This window comes from Narcine bancroftii, chromosome 7, assembly GCF_036971445.1.
Source record: "Narcine bancroftii isolate sNarBan1 chromosome 7, sNarBan1.hap1, whole genome shotgun sequence".
Classification (NCBI taxonomy): Eukaryota; Metazoa; Chordata; class Chondrichthyes; order Torpediniformes; family Narcinidae; genus Narcine; species Narcine bancroftii.
The window spans coordinates 47,785,782-47,802,237 of NC_091475.1; the positions used below are offsets into that span (position 1 = coordinate 47,785,782).

General features: G+C 39.5%; 1 long non-coding RNA gene across 1 annotated transcript in view; it reads left to right on the forward strand.

Annotated features, from left to right (window-relative positions):
* The window catches only part of LOC138738867 (uncharacterized), a 208,093-nt gene extending 195,897 nt beyond the window's left edge, over positions 1–12,196 (forward strand). Inside the window, exon 5 of the long non-coding RNA XR_011341831.1 lies at positions 12,123–12,196. This is a non-coding gene — a long non-coding RNA (uncharacterized lncRNA). The remainder of the gene's footprint in view (positions 1–12,122) is intronic.
* Positions 12,197–16,456: the final 4,260 nt, after the last annotated feature.

The window sequence follows — 16,456 nt, forward strand, 5'->3', positions numbered from 1 at the left end:
CCAGCTGCACTGCTAGAAAGTCTTTGACAACTAGTGGGGCCTCATCCCAGTTCACAAGTTGATCATGTTTTGATAAATCCAAAGAGTAGACACTCTTTTTTTTAAAATGATAAGGTCATGCAGAATAAGAATCACGGAACACAAGGATTTTCAGAGTGGTGCTTGAGGAATGAAAATTCGTCTGCTGCTAAATTCGAGTTGATCGTTATAATGTTATCAATCAACTGCATTAGACTGAGAGTTGTGATTAATAGGCTTTAATCATCTTAAGTCATCAACACATCTCACATGTTGCTGGCCCGCTTCCAAGCCAGGTACTGAGGGAGGAATTTGGGCATAACAGCCTTTATAGGGATTTCCGGGAGGGAGGAGTCACAGGTTCAGAGTTGGGCCAGCTCATACATTACGTACATACATACAGTGGATGCACCGCAATACTGTAATGTGTTGCAGTACCAAGATCCGTATTAAGGAATCATGATCCTTTATATTGCAATTGGGGAATTCCGTTAGTTGTAATTGCATTGCATTTTTGTAATTGATTTTGAAAAGTAAGAAATATATTACAGATATACTATATTCTACTGCTGAGCACATAACCATTCCAGAGGTACACACTGTGAAAACTTCCTTAAGCACAGGAAGCAGAATGAGATCGCCTCTCATGCCTGCTCCATTTGTTGGAACAGCAGTTTTGAGGTTCATATTCCAAGATGCAAAAAAAAAAGAGCGCAAGTTCCATGAGAGGACGATGCAGATGATGTTAAAGCTAGACCCAACCTCTGATAACTTTTCTTTTTTAATATTTTCAAGCAAATGAATATAAAATGTGTAGAATTCATATTGTATTATTTTCTTACAATATAGGATGCCATTTTGTCTATCAAGTCTATGCCAGTTCTCAAAACATTCCCATCAATCCCATTCCCCAGTTAGTTCCCTGTTTCATTAACTCCCATTAATATTAGCCTCCACCACTTTCACCTCGTCTTTTGCTACCCACCTAAGGGCCAATTTACCTAGATATCCAGTAGGTCTTTGAGATACGGGAGGAAACAGCATGCCAAGTTAAAATCCACATGGCCACAGAGAGAACATGCAAACTCCAGGCACATGGCATTGGAGGTTAGAATCAAACCTGGCTTGCCAGTGCTGTGAGGGAGCTGCACTCTCTGCAATGTTACTATGCCCCCCTGAAGAATGATGTGCTTTAAACCACTTGGTATGCTCTCAATGTGGAACTTCCTTCATTTTAATAATGCACATTTGAGCACTGGTTTTAAAAGCAATATTCTTAAACTCTGTCCAAATCAGGGATCCCATCAGAATAATTTTGAGTACATGGGGGATGCACTTAGATTTAGATGTTTTTTTTTTAAACTTTCTTCCTTCCTTCCATTCAGAAACTGTATAAAATCTGTTTTACCAGTACTGCTAATATTCCCATTTGGTTGTGTAACTTTGCACCGATGAGATTTTTTTCCTTTGAGGAAACAATATGATCAGCATGAACAGGTTTACACTACACAAAGTCAAATGCATTAACAAAATGTGTTTGACTACACTTGTGCACTAGTATGTGTTCATTCTTTTTATGTCATATAGTTTGTTCCCTTGTAACATTGGAAGCCAGTCAGATCAAAGAATCTCTGCCAGCTGTCAGAATAATCCCATCAGTTCCCATTTCCACTTACGTCGCTGTAATCCATTCTCTCTCACATGCTTATCAAGCCTACTCAGATTCCCCTGTCCCTGACCTGCGCAAGGGGTAATTTACAGAAACCAATTAACCTACCAACCAGCACACCTTTAGGATATTGGAGGAAAGCAGAGCAGCCAGAGTGGACACATGGAAAGCACACAAACTCTTCAGAAACGCCACTGGAGGTCAGGATTAAACCTGGACCACTGGAGCTGTGAGACAGTGTCACTACCAGCCACTGTGCCACCCTTGTGATTTATTGCCATGCACCTAAACACAAAATACCACTATAACAAAGTTCTCACCTGGTGCATTTTCCCAGCTACCTTAGACACATTAAAAACAATTTAAGTCTATTTAACACAAAAAAAATCACAAAGACAATAAAAAGAGGAAGGAAGAAAAAAATCATTCCTAGTTGGCTAGTGGTGCAAAAATGTGGTGTGTCAGTGGTGCAGACAGATCATCTTTGGCACTGTACAGTGCTGAGTTTAGGGCAGTGTGGGAAGATTCAAGAGCCCAACAGCTGGTGGAAAAAGTTTCATATTTTGTCCTTCACTAGTCCAGTGTGGCTCAAAGATAGTGAATTGTTTCAATGCTTGGATTTGAAATGACTCAGTCATGACCAGATTTCGAAATTGTCTTCCCAGCAATGATCCAAAGTTCTTCCTTTTTAATTAAAAAAAATTAGACATACAGCATTTTGGTCCACGAGTCTATGCCGTCCATTTTATACCCAATTAACCTACATCCCCTGTATGTTTTGAATAGTGGGAGGAAACTGGAGCTCCCGGGGAAAACCCACACAGACACAGGGAGAATGTACAAACTCCTTACAGACAGCAAAGGATTCAGACCCCAGTCCCAATCGCTGGTGCTGTAAAGGCATTGCGCTAATCACTACGCCAACCATGTCACCCTGTAGCTCTGTAGCAGCATATTTTTACTGTGTTTAAAGAGGAAGGAAAGAACTCTTACTAAGAAAATTAAGAGCCACACCAAGCCTGTGCAAAAAAGTATTAACTTTGCAAAGTTTGTATCTCCACAACCAAATCGAGAACCTTAACCACAAGAAAAAGTCAGAGTGTAAATTGTCCAGGTGTCTAACTTGTCTGAAAATAATGATCTTTTCATAAACCAGACAATCCTTAGTAACAGCCTCTCCAGGACTTGCAATCCAGCTGAGATCCATGTTTTTTCATCAACCATCAGTCACTGTTTTACACTTTTGTACAGAAGAAACTCCATCTGGACTTGACACCTTTCTAACTTTTGTAACTTTTGTTGCCAGTGGTGGTCAGTGCAACCATGATAACTACAATTTTAGCCTCATGAGGGTCACTAATGTTAATTGTTCTGCCATTGTCATGCATGTTTATTTTTTACCAAGCTCTTGGTCATCTCTTTTAACATCTCCTTGTTGTTCATTAGTAGCTTCTGTAAAGTATCTTCAGATGGTTCCTTTTTTAAAAGATGTTGAATAAATGCATATTTTTCATGTTTAATGGGGTGTTTTACATTTATACACACTGTAAACTTGCTGAGCTCTGTTTACACAAAATCATCCAGTCTTAGATAGTGTGCTAGTTCAGAAATCCAATATGATCTCTATGGTACATCCAAAAGACTCTCCGCCACTTTCAGCTGTGGTCAACAGATCTGTTTTGGACCTGTCTGCACCAAATGTATAATTAATACTCTATCTGTGTCATTAAGTCTTTTTGTCATTCGTTTCTGTCACTTTTACCAATTTTCATAAGATTCCTCTTCACTGGATCGAATGTCAATGACTCACAGCCTGGATTAGGCCCTGCAACCCAACTCTTGCATTCCGAATGCAATGTATTCTCCATCTGCATTTTAAACTGTTAACAGCAAAGTTGTCAGTTGTATTGAATTTGAAAAAGGTGTGTCATTGGCTCTGAGAACTCTTAAATTTAATTCAACACACATTAATGAATCAAATTGGAATAAGATTAAAGGAGGAACTTCTTTTCATACTTGTCCTGTTATTTTTCTGGATGTACATTACATCTGGTCGTGCGTCTACATGTTTTGCACCGGGGACCAGAGAACACTGTTTTATTGGGTTGCACTTGTACAATCAGATGACCATAAATTTGACTTTTAAATCCTTGTTTTCTTGTCCAAAAGGTATCATCATTTGTAAAATATTTGCAAGCCAGGCCCAGAGGAAATATGCTGAAGTGCAATACAATGCCTTCTGACAATGGCTTGCATAGGCTATATATGCAGTGGACTTAAATAATGGTTGTTACCTTTAACATTCACAACAAATTGGTACAAAGTGAGTGCAAAGAGTATGCAGATTTGCTGAACATGAATAATAAGGAAAATCTTGGACATAATTGTGCTACAAACAAACAGCTGACCCTTGTATTCCATTATACAGTTATAAATGTATTAATTGGAATCTTTGCCAAACAAGCACACAATTGTTCCTTGCTTACTCTGATGGGAATCAGAAGGAAGAATTTTCTGATTTCAACTGAAGCCTTGTTATGGTACCAAAAACTTATGTGATACAATTGGGCCATCTGGGCTGAATAGAATAAGCCTTTACCATAAACATAATGAAAGAAAATTCAGCAGGTCTTAAGGATAGAGTAATCCTCCAGCCTTACTCAAAAACATAATCGTACTTTTTAATTTACCTACAATTATTTTAAACTATGGGGAGTAAAAAGAGATTAAACTATTGCCTCACAAAATCACGGCAGGTAATAAATACTTCAGCTCAATCAATCTGTCACAGTGATTTAATTCCTGGTTTTAACTCGTAAAATTAAGGTCAAATTCTATCATGCACTCATTAGTGCACCAGGGATTAAAATACATTCACAGTTTACCCAATGCAGCATTAAATCATCACAAAACACTACATGAATATAAGGTTATCAGAATTGCGAATTTGAATTAATATTCTTTGAACTCAAAGAACAGCATTATTTTAATCCAAATCTCGAAGGAGCCAGAAATATTTTTCTCCAGTAGATGAACTAATGCAAATTCATTGAAAACCTGGATTAATCATTGTTTCTTTTATTTTCCCACCATTCTCCTCTCAGATATCCATAATCTCTCTCTGGTAGCAGTTATAAATACTTCTATATTATCATAACCCACACCTAAATTGCCATATCTGAATTTTGCAGTTTTTTTTTTAGAATTGAAATAATGAGTCCATTATTGAGAAAATAACAAGAATAAATAAATGACAAGATTGTTTGAAAAATGCTCTCCATTTCATGAAAGTTTATGATATGGAAGGAGGTGAATAAGTCCATTCTGTTGTGCAGGCTAGTTGATTTTTATGATGTTGATACTGAAATATTAGATGCATATGTATGACATTCCTCTGCTAACAATTTGAAGAAACTATTGGTTAAATCTCTCATGAAACTTCAGACAGAATAATCCATTTATTGCATTAACTACTCTTACACCAGGGCAAAGTCAATTCCAGCAGCTAAGATTTTGCTGAGGTGAATAATGCAAGAGGGCAAATCAATTAAGCTATTTCACAGCAAAACCATATGGTATTCCCGTCTGATACAGATGATACTCAGGTTGTGCAAAATAGTTTCAAATTTTTGAAATAAATTTGAACTTCCCCAGCATGTTCAAGTGTCTGTTCAGAAAGTTTGATCGATCTTCACGATGCCATTCTTCATAACCATACTCCTTTCTTAATTAATCCTGCAATTAAATGAAATTCACTGCAAATTGCACCCAGGCTATCGTCCTCAACTTGTGAAAGTTAATACTCTCTTCATATGAACTGCTAACAGGTTGTAACTATTCATTTTTAAAATTACTCAATAAAAACAGCTAATATTATCTATAGCTCCACTGGAACAGACAGTCATATTTTGTTGTTTGCTTCTGATGCTGTTACCATTGATAGATGAGTGAATTTTTTTTTCTACTATGTTAGATATATTTTTGAGACTTGCTGTTTTCTCATCTGATGAGTTTCATTTATAGAATCTCAAATGATCATCCTGTAACTCTTTGAACTATATCACAGCTTTGACTTTCATTCTTCTTGTTCTTGGTTTCGATCACAGGTGTCCTACATATGTTTTGTCTGTGTGGACAGCAACATTAGTTAGAGGCTAACCTGCTAGTTCAGAAATTATACCAAAGCAGTTTTATCTATTGAGATTCACAATTCTGCTTGCCAGTTTCCCACCAGTGGGCACACTGCCTTCTGACAACAAGGAAACATATACTGGAAACATCTTACAGGTGTTTTGCATTTGCAGAATAGGGGGAAATTGCAGGGGTGGCTTAAGCTGTCCTTTTGATGCGCAAAAAATGCATTGCTCTTTTCCTTAATATGACAAATATAGCATTTCTTAAACATTATTCATTGCTAATATTTGTCTGATGAGAAACCATAATAACTTGAAAAATAAATTTACAAAGGATCTCAGTGACTTTGGATGGCATCCTTACAATTTGCTTATTGGAATTATTTCAAGGCCTGAATTACTTGGGAACAAGAAGTTAAATTTAAATTCAGCTGCTTTTGAAACTCACAAAAGCACATGAAACTCACATGTTCCAGAAATATGTGCATATGCTTGTGTCTGTAATGCATTCACTCATAGTTGGAAGGATGTCCTTTCCTTCAGCAGATTTTTCCCCATCCCCTTACCTCTGAGTGCAAAATAAAAACCTGAGAGGGCTCTACTGCCCAGATATTTTTCTGTGACTCAGGTGAGGTTAAAATTTAAAAACTGTATTAATAATTTGTTATAAAAATGTCATATAATAATTTGTTGCCCATCTTCAGCTAACCCAGCTCTGCACTCTATTGAACTGTAGCCTTTAATGCTATTCTTTTTTGTTGTGAAGTTGCAGTTTTTAACCTGAGCCATAGTGAAAAAATAGCAGCATTCTTGCAGGTCAATATGGCACTCTATTTAGAGGGAACCTGGAGATAATGATGTATCTGCTCTTTATGCTATTGAGTTCAAAGTTCAAATTTATTGTCAGAATACATAAATGAGATCACATGCAACGCTGAGATTATTTTTCATGCAGGTCAGGCAGAATTTCTACTTAATAGTAGTGCAAAAATATCGGTAGTGCAAGGAAAGAGAGTAATGTAACAAACTGACAATGTGATACAGATAATAAACATTTAATAATAAATAATATGCAAAATAGAGTCCTTAAATGAGTCTCTGATTGAGTTTGCTGTTTAGGCGTCTGATGGTGGAGGGGGTAGCAACTGTTCCTGAACCTGGTGGTGTGAAGCTTGTGGCACCTATACCTCTTTCCAGATGGCAGTAGTGTGGTGTGGATCATTGATGATTGCTGCTGCTCTCTAACCACAGCATTCCATGAAAACTTTCTGCAATGTGGGGAGAATTTTGCCTGTGAAATACTGGGCTTTCTGCAAAAGGTAATGGATGCAGAGGTATTGGTGTCCCCATACCAGGCTGTGATGCAGCCGGTTAGCACACTTTCCACCACACATCTGAAGAAGTTTGCCAAGGTGTACATGTCATCCCGAACTTCAGCAAATTCCTGAGAAAGTAGAGACACTGATGTGCTGTCCAGGAAAGGTCCTCCCAGATAGTACTTCCAGGAATTTAAATTTGCTCACCCTCTCCACCTCGGATCCCGTAATGATCACTGCCTTGTACACGTCTGGTTTTTCTCTTCTTCCATGGTATCATCGGCAAAATTGTAAATGGTGTTATTGTCCTTCCGAACTGCACAGTCATAGGTATTAAGAGAGTAAATCAGGGGGCTAAATACACAGCCCTGTGGAAATCGAGGTAGTGCTGCTTGAAGAATCTTGGAGACCTGCTGGTGACCACATACCTTTCAGCAAGTACACCACGTAACTGCGGTGCATTGAAGGAAGTGGAATTGTTGGGCACTAGCAGGATATGGGTGATAAAGAGTATGATAAAATAGTTCATGATGCCTTTATCGACATTTTTAAAAATTGGAATTGGCTGACATAGCAAGTTTGAAATTATAGCTGTCAATATGGGTGGGAGAATTTATTGCGAGGGAAAGGTTAAAGGAAGGTGCATGCTGTGTAAATTCAGCTGCAAGGAGCAATGCAGGATTAATACCACAAAGCAAGTTGAGTTTGTCCTCTATTGGCAAAGGTTGAGCGAGGAATTCATATGGTTAACCTCGGAGTAAATTTACTATTGCTCTAAAGTTTGATTACTTTTTGAAGAGATGTACGAGAATCGGTTCAAGTTGAGATGCTAGAAAGAGGAGAAAGTGCCAGGCAAGAAATTTTGTTAAGCAACAATCTTCTGGTGGAAACATTGAGAAACATCAATAGCAGGAAGGAACTGTCGACCTTGCAGGTTGAAATCCTTCATCAATACTGCTCCAGAGTCTCCATGGAGAAAACTGCTCCTCACTCTCTTGCATATAAGTTGATTCAGGCAAGGCACATGGAGGATGTATAGAGGAAAAATTACTGTAAGGGATGAAGTGCAGAGAGGATCAGTGACTGTTGATCCCAAATGCAAAGGATCAGTGGCAGATGCAGTGAAAAGTATGGAAGACTTGTGGCTTTTATGGGAAATCTCTTGCCAAGACATGGTTTGAAAAATAATCTACGTTTTGGATCATTGGACAACAATTTTTTCCTGTTTGTTTTTTTCCACTCTCTGCTTGTAAAAACCAAAGAAACTCTCCCAAGGCTCCAAATCCAATCTTTGAAAGATCTTATCAGTACTTCTGAGCCTGGACTTTATTGCCCATACACAATAGATCAGCATTCTTCATTGCTTCTGCAAAGTCAACCAGAGCCTCAATGTCTAGCTTCAGCAAAGCTCTTGCATTTTAAATGAGATATCTTTTGTGATGTGTTACTCTGTTTGTGGAGATACCTATACTAAACCCCCCACAATCTAACTCTTTTAAAGACATATTTATCCATAACTATAATAATATAACCCATAACACCTTGCTCAATCTAAAATCTTTTTTTTTAATTTACTGAGATAAGGATGTTATAAGCCATACTGCCATTTATTGCCCTTTTTTAGTTGTCCTGCAGTTGGTGGAGCATCTTTCATGGTAGAGATGAAGATTTCTGTTTACAATAAAATCCCTGGTATCAGGCACCTATGGGGATTGGTAGGTGCTAGATAGGTATATTTTCCAGTTGCTTGAGACTTACTCTTGCAATTTCTAACTAATACACCAGCATTAAGAATAAACACTATACTCCACTGTATATACACTTGCATGAATATATAAACCTTAAAGCATTTTAGTTTATTTTCAGTCACATTCTTTGAAAACATTTAATCGTCACTGCGTCTGCAAGTTTCTCCCCTCCTCAGAGCTGCCCAAAAAATGAACAATAAATAATATTATAGATAATTAACCCCCCCCTCCCCCTAGTTTATAGATAAACCTTCTAACTGGGGCAATTCTTACTAAGCAGGGATAAGGAGACACTTTAAGAGAGTCACTCCAACGGTGAGAAGCATCAACCAGCTCTTCATCCTCGATGACACTAATGCTCTCTCACACAAGTTTATTCAAATAGCTGCTATGAGCAAAGCATGACCAAGTCACTCCACTGGCTGAATTTTTGCTCATCTTCATCAAAGATTCATGTTTACTTCAGAGAACATTTACTTCTATAATTTTAAACTTAATTACTTTTTTACCTATTATTTGTTTTTATTCATTTTAATTTTTAAAGTTTATTTTCTGTGATTTTTTTTGCCAGTTGCTTTAAGTTGCCATTTGCTTGAATTCTGGATACCGGGTTATACTGTACATTGGTGTGAAACTGAAGTCATAGATTAGCCAAGAAAAATAAGGGCAGGTGGATTTTTTCCTGAAGGATATGGGTGAAACAAAAACATAGCAATACAATACATTTTTTACTTCTACCAATTTTTTTTTATGTTGAGTTCTCAATAAACTAGGAATTGCCTCTTATTTGCTTTGCGCAGAGTAGATGATGTTACAATTGTGTATTATCATTTTCCATGCTCTTTTATACAGGTGAAATCTAAAAACTGAATTTCATAGTCTCAATTTGTCCATCAGAGCAGTATACAAAAAAAACAAATACTTTCCAGAATTGGGGAAGGGAAACTGGCCAATAAACCACTCACTGATGTATCACACTTCGTAACTTGGAACACATTTACTGAATGTAGTTCACATTTGACATTTCGTGACATTTTTGTTCTTGGTTTGCCTGATTAGTCAAGAAAATCAATGCTCAGCAGCTGAGACTTTGTCAGTTCTGTTCACATTTTGCTTATGGAAAGAAAAGGATAACAATAATTCTTTTATAGTTAGAAGGCTTTTTCCCCATGAATTAACAATTTATAGACAAGCCATTAAAAATTAACAGGATCTGCCATATACTCATTTAAAGAACTTAATTAATATCCTTTTTGATTTCATAGTGAATTCATCTTCTAAGATTGTTGTTTAACATTAGCTGCTGATAGAGATCAGATATTTTGGTACCTTCCCCTAGAATTCTTGTATCTTCAATACAAGGGTTAGAAAAAATAAATTATATTTACACTGCCACAAAAGCAAATGGAAATGGTAGCTCTTCAAATTCTTCAAAATAATTTTGGCGACTCATGAAGTATCATTTCCTCACGGGAAAAAAATCTGTTGGCTGGTGATATGTATACCCCACAGGAACTAACAGGTTATAGTCTCATCTCAACAGCTTTTACTTAAAAAGTGCAGCATTTTTAAGGTCCAAAGTTCCTTTTATAGACCCGTAAAAATAAAAATGTAACATATATAATAGACTTCAACCTTTGTCATGGACAAGGCAAAGAGTCAGCATTAGCAATGTCTGGAGCTCTTAAAAATAAGAGAAAAAGAAGCAAGAGTGAATCCCTTCAGAGGCACCGAGTGTCCGTGAAGTTGCCTCCAGTGCTCCTGCAGCCACACAGATTCCTCATCAAACCATACATAGCCTGACCTCCAGGTCCAAACCGGTGATATAATCAGGAAGCCTTCAGCGCCCAAGGACTTTGAGAGCCCTTTCTTGCATTCAGCATCCTCTTGAATCCTATCAGGTCATCTCCAGCAGCTCACCGCCTGTGTGAGTCTTTCAACTGCATCTCATCAACAGCATGCAGCCATTGTGGGTCTTTCAGCTACTAAGCCCCTCGCTGGTCCACTGCCATGACCATCTTCCAGTCAGATCATCTCCTATGCTTCTCCTTCTTAATCGAAGGGTGAACTCACCGTTTCTTGTGTCCTGCACTTGTCCGCTGCTAACCCATAAACTGCACCTCTCGTAGTACACTGCCCAGCACAGATGCCTCCATCTTGGACTCAGACCTTCATGGTTGAGGTATTTTAAAATAAAATAAAATAAATGGCTCATTAAACAAGCCATTTAAAGCCTATGCAAAGCTGTCATCAACTTGGTCCAGGGAATGACAGTCTCCAGCATTGCATAATTGCCAAAATAATTTAACATGATTACTGGAATACTAAAATTTGAACCATTTCAGTAATAAAACAACTGTGGCATCCAGAACAAAATTATCATTAGTGTTTCTATTGTTTGCACATATGATATGTCTGATGTTTTTGTCTATTTTGCTCATCTTTAATTCCTACCTCATTAGTCAAACAAAGTGAAATGGAGCACTGGAAATCAAATAGTTTTATGTTGTATAATTCTTTGCTTTCTATGCATGACAAGACTGAAGCAATGGTGTGATGAAAATCAGGCTATCTTCAACAAAGGACAGATCTGATTGCAGTATCCATAGAAGATGTCTATGCTACCTGCTCAGAGAATGTCCTCATCTACCTCTTCCTGATGACCTGAATTGCAATGCAGATTCTATTGTTCATCAAGAGATACAATGGATATTCTCTTGATCACACAACCATGTTAATAAAAATGTTGGAAGCAGCATCAACCACAATACACGCCCTTTTCTTTATACCATGACATCGGTCCATTTAGTCTAGCTGACCCTCAGAGAAGTTCCATCAATCCCGTTGACCACTTATTTCTCAGTAATTTTTTTCTCTTTCACATCCACATCAACTCTTCAAATTCTTCTGCCACCTACTTTAACCAAATTGCCAGCCCTCAAATTTGTCTAATTTCCATGCTTGCATTGCAGTGACATGGAATTTATGATTTTAACCAATTTATTTACCATAAACCCATTCCCAGTGCAGATGGGTCAATCCTCTTCTTAATCCTCCTTATACCTAACCACCAAGAAGCTTTTTCTTGAAATTTTGCTCGAATACAGGATTGATGACACCTCCACTCTAGAATGGTTCATTCTAACCTCAGGTATCTAGCTCCAGTAAACAGATATCGCTTGCCTCTGTGCAACATGGAGGCTGAGCTCTAACTCATTATTGACTTTTTTATCGAAAGGTACAAGAGATGAGCCTAACACGAAGCATCCATTTAATGAATGTTGTCTACCAACCTACCTCTACTACTCTGTTTAAGGTAAGTGGAGGAAAGTTTTGGTGTGCTGTCTGAGATATTTTTACACATTGTGTGTTGTGTGTCTGGAATGCATTTCCAGAGATTATGATGGAGGCTGGCACAATGGGGATATCAAAAAGACTCAGACAGACCACAGATTATGAAAAATAGAGTGTTATGGGTGTTAAGTAGGGAAAGATTAGATTATTTGGAGTTGGTTTACATGGGTTAGCACAGCATCATGGGCTGAAGCCTATACTGTGTTGTAATGTTCCATGTTCTATTTTGTAAACCAAAGATCCATACAAGAGTCTAGAAAATTTAAAAATCGGAAGCCATCTCTCAGTCACTGCATCAAAGATCCACTTAAGTGACTTCATCTGTAAGGCCAAAATATCTGCATGTTGGCACCAAGCTTCTGAAACAGGTTCTGTACTTTGACCTCCACCAAGGAAAAGGGAGGATAGAGGAAACATTTCAATGTTATCTCCTTGCCAAAAACTAATATTTTCATCCTCTTATGTGAACCCCTGGGCAGTATCTGCTCAAAGTGTGAAGGGATACTGAAGAAGACACTGAGCACCTTGATTCTCTGAAACATGAGAACACAAAAGCCAAGCCAAAACTACAGAAGGGAGTGCACACCTTTCCAAGTAACCCACCCAGCTGCCCCACCCATGACAAGAGTCCTTTTCAGCCACCTCAGAGCCTTGGAACTAGCCATGGAAGCAAGTTGTGCTTGAGATTGAGCAGCAATAATGCCTCAAACCTACTTCTGAAATAAACAAGGAAGTCTACAGATGCTACAATTGTAGTTTAATATACAAACGTGCTGGGGAAACTCATCAGGTTACACAGTGTTCTTTATGGCAAAGATACATAACCAATGTTTCGAGCCTGAGCCCTTCTTCAAGGTATGAGCAAAAGGCAGGCTCCTGAGTAAATGGTGGGGGGAAACAAAGAGAAGAGATGGAAAATCACATGAATTGGTATGAGAATAACAACCTGAGTCTCAACATTGACAAGACAAAAGAGATGATTGTGGACTTCAGGAAGGCCAGGAACGACCACCCTCCACGACACATTAATAGCTCATAGTGGAGAAAGTGGAGAGCATCAAGTTACTCAGAGTCCACTTAATGTCCTCATTTGTCAGAAAGGCACAACAATGACTGTACTTCCTTAGAGGAATGAGATGGGTAAGGCTACCAGCCATCATCCTGTCAACCTTTTACAGGAGCTCTATCAAGAAAGTCCTGGCCAGTTGCATCACAGTGTGGTATGGTTGCTGTAAGGCATCAGATCGGAGGTCAATCCATAGGACCATAAAAGCAGTGTTTTATTTTTCCTTTACTATTTTCTATCTCTTTAGTTGTTTTGTTTTCTTTTTCTTTTGATGTTTGTGAGGAGGGAGGGGAATTACAAGTAAATTGATATTGTACATGAATTTCAGAAGTAATTTGTAATTAAAGATGTTTGTACTTAAATATGTTAAAAATGGCTGTTTTCAAAAGTGACACCATGCTTGTTTTGAAAAGCAAAAGTAAAATTTTCAAAATAAAAGCAGTGGAGAGGACCACTGAGGTCTCCCTCTCCCACGTCCATGTGATTTATTGGACTCATTGTTTAAAGAGAGTTCGCAAAATCTGTAAGGACCCCTACCACCCCACGCACAGCAACTCCCAGCAAGAAAGAGATACAGAAGTACAGTATTTGAGCCGGATCCACCAAGCTGAGGAACAGCTTCTTCCCGGGACCAGTGGGAATGACCCCTAATCTCCTGAAACAACTCCCTGTGACTATTATTTATTAATCATTTTTATTTTTATATAAGGCATGTATATAGGTTCTGTGTATCTGTGTGTATGTATTGTTGGTCTGTACATGTGTTTGCACTGTTTTTGCTTTTGCACCATAGATTGGAGAATGCTGTTTCATTGGTGTGTACTCCATCCTCAACCGATGGTCAGAACACTTCCAATCTCTTTTCAGTGCCAACCGCTCAGTCCAAGATTCCGCCCTGCTCCAGCTCCCTCAACAGCCCCTAAGGCTAGAGCTGGATGAGGTTCTCACCCTGGATGAGACATATAAGGCAATCGAACAACTGAAAAGTGGCAAAGCAGCAGGTATGGATGGAATCCCCCCAGAGGTCTGGAAGGCTGGCGGCAAAACTCTGCATGCCAAACTGCATGAGTTTTTCAAGCTTTGTTGGGACCAAGGAAAACTGCCTCAGGATCTTCGTGATGCCACCATCATCACCCTGTACAAAAACAAAGGCGAGAAATCAGACTGCTCAAACTACAGGGGAATCACGTTGCTCTCCATTGCAGGCAAAATCTTCGCTAGGATTCTACTAAATAGAATAATACCTAGTGTCGCCGAGAATATTCTCCCAGAATCACAGTGCGGCTTTCGCGCAAACAGAGGAACTACTGACATGGTCTTTGCCCTCAGACAGCTCCAAGAAAAGTGCAGAGAACAAAACAAAGGACTCTACATCACCTTTGTTGACCTCACCAAAGCCTTCGACACCGTGAGCAGGAAAGGGCTTTGGCAAATACTAGAGCGTATCGGATGTCCCCCAAAGTTCCTCAACATGATTATCCAACTGCACGAAAACCAACAAGGTCGGGTCAGATACAGCAATGAGCTCTCTGAACCCTTCTCCATTAACAATGGTGTGAAGCAAGGCTGTGTTCTCGCACCAACCCTCTTTTCAATCTTCTTCAGCATGATGCTGAACCAAGCCATGAAAGACCTCAACAATGAAGACGCTGTTTACATCCGGTACCGCACGGATGGCAGTCTCTTCAATCTGAGGCGCCTGCAAGCTCACACCAAGACACAAGAGAAACTTGTCCGTGAACTACTCTTTGCAGACGATGCCGCTTTAGTTGCCCATTCAGAGCCAGCTCTTCAGCGCTTGACGTCCTGCTTTGCGGAAACTGCCAAAATGTTTGGCCTGGAAGTCAGCCTGAAGAAAACTGAGGTCCTCCATCAGCCAGCTCCCCACCATGACTACCAGCCCCCCCACATCTCCATCGGGCACACAAAACTCAAAACGGTCAACCAGTTTACCTATCTCGGCTGCACCATCTCATCAGATGCAAGGATCGACAATGAGATAGACAACAGACTCGCCAAGGCAAATAGCGCCTTTGGAAGACTACACAAAAGAGTCTGGAAAAACAACCAACTGAAAAACCTCACAAAGATAAGCGTATACAGAGCCGTTGTCATACCCACACTCCTGTTCGGCTCCGAATCATGGGTCCTCTACCGGCACCACCTACGGCTCTTAGAACGCTTCCACCAGCGTTGTCTCCGCTCCATCCTCAACATCCATTGGAGCGCTTTCATCCCTAACGTCGAAGTACTCGAGATGGCAGAGGTCGACAGCATCGAGTCCACGCTGCTGAAGATCCAGCTGCGCTGGATGGGTCACGTCTCCAGAATGGAGGACCATCGCCTTCCCAAGATCGTGTTATATGGCGAGCTCTCCACTGGCCACCGTGACAGAGGTGCACCAAAGAAAAGGTACAAGGACTGCCTAAAGAAATCTCTTGGTGCCTGCCACATTGACCACCACCAGTGGGCTGATAACGCCTCAAACCGTGCATCTTGGCGCCTCACAGTTTGGCGGGCAGCAACCTCCTTTGAAGAAGACCGCAGAGCCCACCTCACTGACAAAAGGCAAAGGAGGAAAAACCCAACACCCAACCCCAACCAACCAATTTTCCCCTGCAACCGCTGCAACCGTGTCTGCCTGTCCCGCATCGGACTTGTCAGCCACAAACGAGCCTGCAAATGACATGGACTTTTACCCCCTCCATAAATCTTCGTCCGCGAAGCCAAGCCAAAGAAGACTGCAACAATTGGATGATAAATAAACTTGAACTTCAACTTGAACATATGTGCGTTCAAATGAAGGTTCAATCATTTTGCAGGATCCCATTGCAGATAGGTATCTTTAGCAACAAAGCACAAGGCAACCTACGTTAATGCCTGTATCCTGATACTGCTGAATGAGCCTTCACCTCCTTTTTACCACCCACTGGTGCATGATGCTGAGCAATGTGGCTACAGGCTATTATTGTCCCCACTGCTCTCAAATCTCTGAATAAAGATAATTCTTTTTCTTTCACTTACTGTAGTTCAATTTCTGTGATTTCTTGATTTCTTCCAGATAACTGATTATATTTAAATGTGTCAACTGACTCTCACGATATCTGTGAAACATTCAAGCAAAATATTCCATAAGTAACTGGTCCAGATTT